The following is a 6,397-nucleotide window of genomic DNA, read 5'->3' as shown; positions in this document are numbered from 1 at the left end:
TTCCCTGCAGTGGGGGTGTTCCAGGTAACCCCTTTGGCTGTGCTCCTTGATCTTACCCTGCTCTCCAGGCCAAAGAATGTCTTTTGGTACAGAGCACTTTGTGCTGTCACATTGATAGCACCTGCCCAAATCCCACTCCTCCTTTAAAGTCTATTTCAGTTCTTTGCTATATGAATTCTTGATCCCGACTCTTTAGCTAACATCGTATTCCACTTTATTATCCTCAAAAATTGCTTTAAATCAGTCCTCATTAGATGTGATTTCCAAGCACTTGCTATGTCCCTACTACGTGGTCTGAGCATGTAGGCGCTATCTTACCTAATGGATCTTCAAATTTTCACAAAAACTCTAAGAAGCAGGTTTTATTCCAGGCATTTGGCCAATAAAGATAAAAGACTCTAAAGGCCAACTGACTTGTTTCATTTCAATAGCTTTGATACTTATCATTTTCTTCCTGATTTATGGTTCTTTGAACAAATGTCTATAGGGAGACAATTCTTATTCTATGCGACCTTGCAGGTTCACTGAGTGTCAAGCTTCTCTTCTGAAAACATGGCAAGTTTTATACATATCAGTGTGTCACCGTGAGGACAGAGAGGTTACTGGGTGTCAGAAGCCTGCAGATGCTCCAGCACAAGGTAGGTCACCTCCTAAGGATCTGTTTTTCTTCCTACTGCCTTTCATATTCACTCCAAGTCCCTCAGCACAGGGGTTACAAGATGAAGCCTCAGTGGTTCTCTTTCCTGCAAATTCCAGAACTGGCCTGAGCCACAAGAAGAGTCGGATGGCTCCATGTTGAAGTCAAGAGGCAATGCCAGAGCCACTCATCGCTATTTTGGCCACGATTCCTTCCTAGACAGATTCACAAGTGCTATACTGTAGTGGAAAACTCTTCCTGATCAAGGTTTGCTTCATGCCCTAGACAAATGTACTATGTGAGTGGCAGGCAGGGATGACTTAACAGACGGTCAGAATGTGGGTAATTTCCCAAGTCACGAAGCCTGGGCACTGAGCTGAGTCTGCCTATCTTTCACAGCTATTTCCTTGGGTTCCATGGTAGAATGCTGCCAGCCTACAGCTGATGGGATCCACTTCTGGGCGCAGAGCTGTTCCTGCTGCACATTTCACCCAAGAGGATTCTAGGGCAGCCTCATATTTATATTTACCTAGTACTTCCCAGGTGCTACTTCTATTTATGTACCCAGGTGAGGGAAGTGTTACCAGTACAGTGCCTATTTTGGGGTTAAAGAGACAAGTTAGTTCAGTGTGGGTAGGAACTCACTCATTCACATAGCAGTGTGGACCAGTGCTGGATGCCCTACCTGGAGAGCCCTACCTGAAGTGAGTCTTCCATCACCCTTATTTTTAGCTATGTGGTCTTGAGCTATTCTCTAAACTTCCTTGTCTTGTCTCCCCATCAATCAAATGTTTCTTAGAGTTCCTACATCACAAGGTATTGTGGAATGTAGATGTTGCTTCTGTTGACATGCATGCTCAGGAACCCTATAAATGTCAGCCAGGTGGGGCTGAGCAGTCAATGGGAGCAGAGCCACTGCCTGAGTAGAACAAAATTATTTTCTTATTATTAAGTTGCATGTACCTTGACGCCATTTGCTTTTTCTACCTGATGGAGTATGGGATCTTCTGCAGCACCGCCCTAGATGGAGACTTGAACTCAAGCAGACCAGAAGAGGCTGCTTCAAAGAGCATAGCAAATGAGTGCTGGGCCTCTGCCCCTCCTCTACCTGGGACATTGCAAGCTGACCTCCTATGAGAAGGTAGGCCAGCAAGTCACAGAATAGCCATTGTCCTGACACCACAGTGCCTGAGACACTGGGCTGTACATCACCCTCTGCCTCACAAATATGCTCCTTGGTGTCCCAGATGGCAATCCTGGATTGGTCATTATCCCATGTTATAGTGTTTAGCATGCTGCAGGATGTATGGTGAGACCAATGACCAGGTATTGGGCAGCTTAAGCCAGCATGGGCATCCTTTACCACCTTAAGTTTAAAAGGAACAAGGACTTAGCTCTGCAAGGGCTTTACTGAAACCTCCTCCTAGGCAGCAATGTGGCTGTAGCTGGGTTGTATTCTCATCCCAACAGTTGGTGAGGGGCAGGACCTGGGTCCAAATTTACTCAGGGTCTTGGTGGAGTGCACCTTTGCAGTTGTGAATTTGGCTTTCTGTCGTGGGTCACCTCATGTTCCTAAGGGTCACTTCAGTGTTTAGAGGAAGTGAAAGTTTCTTGCCCCACAGGGTGGCTCCATACGCCTGATAAGGGGCAGCAGAAGGAATTTTATGTAACATCACATGAATAGGTATGGGAGGGTGTCCATTACCTGTGCACTATTGTTGGTCAAAAGCAAGTCACTGTTTCCACTCACACTCCCAGGGAGGGCAATGCACAAGGCATTGACACCAGGTATGGAGATCAGGGTCAGCCTGGACTCTGCCACCCCTAATGGGGGCAGTTCACCTGCCAGAAAACACCCAGAAGTGCCCCCTTTGGGAAACTCATGTTATAACCCCAGGTGTCTCAGTCTCTCCCTCTTCTGTTTGTCCTGCAGGAATTCTCTGACAGCTGCTGAGAGAAATTACCTCCATCTTCCTGCCATGCCAGTACTGCCTGGCCTCCTTTGCCTTACTCTGAAAGCGAGTCACATCCCAGGGCCCAGAAGTGGAGGTGGGGAAAGAACTATGTGGCAGGGCATGGAACTCTAGGCCTGTCACTGTACCTGGGGAGCTGGGAAGACACTGTTTAAGATGGAAGTTAGGCCTTTGTTCTTAAACCAGTACTTCCTTGAAGGAATGGTCTCACCATCTTGGGCAAATCACTTTACCAACTGTGATAATAATTGCTAACATTTATCCAGCACTCTTTATATACCCAGTACTGTAAAATGTGCTTTGCATATATAATTGCATTTTAATCCTCACAACAATGACTAAGAGATTTAAATAAATTTTGGGGAGGCAGAAAGCAGAGGGATGTAAGCTGACCTATAAAAACAGGAAGATGCTACAGCCCAGATCCTGGCAGGAGACAGCAGTGAGATTCCGCCCCCTGGAATCCCAGGAAGCCCAGGAATGGGGAGCCCTGGGGCTCAGAGCCAGGTGGAACAGGAGGCCTTTGCTGGGACAACCCTGCCGTGCAGCAGTCCTCCATCCACCCCCACCATGGGATTCTGATGCATACACATTCTGAGGCTTTCCGCAAAAGCCATGAGACCTACCCTTCCAGAAAGCCAGAAAGACACCCTTTCCTCTTCCACTTGGAGCCCAAATTCATTACTCTGCAGAGAATAGGGCAATAAATGGCCCCATCTCTTTACAACATCATGAAACCTGAAGTTAGTAGTGTTATGCAGTAGAGAGACTGAGCCCAAAACAAGACCTACCATGCCATAACAGAGCAAGCACAGACAGTGTCTTAATCTTCATATTTTTATGTGATTAGACAAGCAGGGACCCCAGGACATTTGGGGGACACAAGTGCATAAAAGATAAAGACAAGTGCCTTGAGAAAACCTAAGGCCAGAGGAAACGGCAAAGTGAGTAAAAAGTCCTCTAAAAATACTCCAATTAACATGCTCAGAGACAGCTGGGAGGATATTACAGCCATAAAGTAAGAACCAGCATGCACAGAGAAGGGACAGGCAGACACTGAAATAAGCACTTGGTTTGTAAAGGATAGCTCTACTCTTATAGCAATACAGGAAGATGGAAAAGAGGGTTTAATAAATCTAAGGACACAGCAAAATGACAGAGATGGGAATTTTAAGCAAATAGATTAGAGATATAGAGACAGTTTCCAGGAGGCCAATATCCAGGAAGGAAAGCAGGGGAGAAGGATGGGAGGAAATGATCATGTAAATAATGCAAGAGCTTTTCTGAGGCTGAAGAAAAACACAAACCTTAAAACTGAAAAGGCTTATAGAAGTGCCAAGCAAAAGGGATAACAAAAGACTCACAGCAAGGCAGATTACCATAAAGTTGCATAACACCTAAAATTGAAAACAACAACAGTTCCAAGAGAGGGGAAAAAAAGTCATCTGCAAAGAAACAATGAACAAACTAACATCTCCCCTCTTTTTGGCAACTGCTGGGCAAGCTATTCCTGGGCCCTGCCTTCTGACTGGTCCTATGCACAGTGGGAATCATGATCACATGCAATAAAAGCATCTTTATGCAAACTAAATTAATCTTCCATGTGGCTTCTCTTAAGAAGTGACTTGAGGATATGCTCCAGAAAAATGCTGAAATAAATGAAATAAATAAAGAAAGAAAAATAAAAAGAGTACATAGTATAAGTTAGATGGCAGGGGAAGAGTGATCTGAGAGAGTGCACACAGAGACCTCTCTTTGCAAGAGCAAGATCTTAGAAGCTCCAGGGCAGAGGGGACCTGATGTGATGCATCATCTAAGCATTTGAAAAAAATGTAGGCTATGATAAACAAGATGAAACAAAGGTGCATGAATCCACAAAACTGTACAAAAGAGACACAAATGAAAATCAGAGAACTCAGAGGCCAGTGAGACAAAGCCAGAAAAGGGAATCCTCAGGGAACTGGGCTCTGTTGAAGCAGCCTCTGGAAGGCATGGTCTCCACCTGCTCTCTTCCATGTTCATGAAGTCATGATTATAAACACCTGGTCTTTTGGCTTTCCGTTTCTAAGGATAACCTGTGAACAAATCCTAGGGCACTTGATCTTGATGGCAGAAGAAACTGTATATGTTAACACCCTGATAGAGCAAAGCAAGATGGTATAGGCAAATGTGAGCAGGAAACAGGAGGGAAGTGAAAAGAAGAAAAGAGGGAAGCACTATTGCGTTTCCTGCGTTGGAATTTCAGAGGTAATGGAGGGAGAAAGAAAGGGATTAAAGCTATAGGCCTAAGGAGTGAAGTAGGATCTGCCAACATGCGTAACAAATATTGGGAGAGAAGAGGAAGACAATGGTGGACTCTTGTTTTTAATTGAATAAATTAAATAAATTATATATTAACTTTAATATAACAGTGAATCTTGTCTAAAGTTAGCCAGTAAGAAATTGATATTTCCATTTTCTAATTAGGGATATAAATAATAGAAGAAATAAAAGCATAAAATCCTGAGGAAATATTTCCTCCAAAAGTAGGACTAGACTGAAGGTGAGAAAGTTTCAAGGGGGAATGAGACTGGCATTGTAAAGTATTTCTATTATATATGATTTGATTAATTCAAAGAGGTCTATCTAAATTACAGTAACAAGAGCAGAATCCATGAACTGACCATTCAGTTTGACAGCTGGGATGTTTCCACTAGTGAGATCAAGCAAGCGTGGAAAGGGTTATGTACAGTTGAGTATAAGGAAGTGGATGGGTTTCCATTGGGAAGTGGGTATAGAGAACTGGACTCTCTGGGGCCAGCTGGTCATTTCCATTCTGGAACCTTGGGTTTTTCCTGGGTTCCTTACTGAGGGTAACGTGATGACAAGGAATTTCTAGGGGCTGGGCTGTGGTGCAAAACTCTTCTATCTACTCCTTATGAGCCATCCTCAGTTAGCAGTTCATCTACTCTGCAGGGTGGCTGGGAAGTGTGGCCAGGTTTGTGCATGTGACATGGTGAGCCACAGCTAGGTGACTTCCAGCCATCACCACCCCTGTCACAATTCACAGCCCCTCTGCACGCATCTTCTGACCTCCGCCAACACAATCACTCTAGAATTATTTACATTCCTTTTATTTTACTTTGCTATCTACCTTATGTCTGACTGCCTAAGTGGGATCCTATTCAGTTCTTGTTTTTGAGTTTATGGAAATAGGGTCAGGTGATATGTCATTCTTCTGAGATTTGTGTTTTTATTCAATATTTGTGTTTATGGGTTCTTCTACAGTGCTTTATATGGTGGAGGCTCATTCATTTTCTGGAAGAACAAGCTCCCACCCAACTGATCACATCAGAGTGAACTCCTGAGGGCATTAGGTCCTGACTGTTACATCATCTTGGATGAACTACATTGTCATTATACCTTGGACATAGAATATATGTCTCTGGGTATGATGCTATTGTGTGCATACATGAAGCTGGGATTTGCAGTCACATTATGACATGAGGGCAGAAGCCCAGAGGTAGCAGTCAATGATCTCGCTTTTTAAAGATAGGCGCTTGGTTTTCCTTCTGGGCAGTGTGCTCCAAAGATCCACTGTCACCATGGTTCAGACTTTCCCTTTAGTCACTCCTGTAGTGCCTTTGGTTAAGGTTTCTTGAGACTGGTTAGGCCCTGCCCAGCATCCTCAATCACTGGAGGAATTTCATGTAGATCCCTGGGAATCTGGCTGGGCCCCACCCAGTTATCCTGAGTGGCCAGGGAGCCACCTGTGCTCTGTATTGTGAGCTGAAAGCCTGTGCAGTAA

General features: G+C 44.4%; 1 long non-coding RNA gene across 1 annotated transcript; it reads left to right on the top strand.

Annotated features, from left to right (window-relative positions):
- The first annotated feature begins 518 nt into the window (after window positions 1–518).
- On the top strand, window positions 519–4,201 carry LOC134471721 (uncharacterized). The gene is made up of 3 exons (XR_010041310.1): window positions 519–638; window positions 757–1,778; window positions 2,571–4,201. It is a non-coding gene; the product is annotated as an uncharacterized LOC134471721 (long non-coding RNA).
- The last annotated feature ends 2,196 nt before the right edge of the window (window positions 4,202–6,397 follow it).

This window comes from Cavia porcellus, unplaced genomic scaffold, assembly GCF_034190915.1.
Source record: "Cavia porcellus strain 051 isolate PalLab524CR breed Dunkin Hartley unplaced genomic scaffold, mCavPor4.1 scaffold_19, whole genome shotgun sequence".
Lineage (NCBI taxonomy): Eukaryota > Metazoa > Chordata > Mammalia > Rodentia > Caviidae > Cavia > Cavia porcellus.
This window is presented reverse-complemented; position numbering and strand designations above follow the sequence as displayed.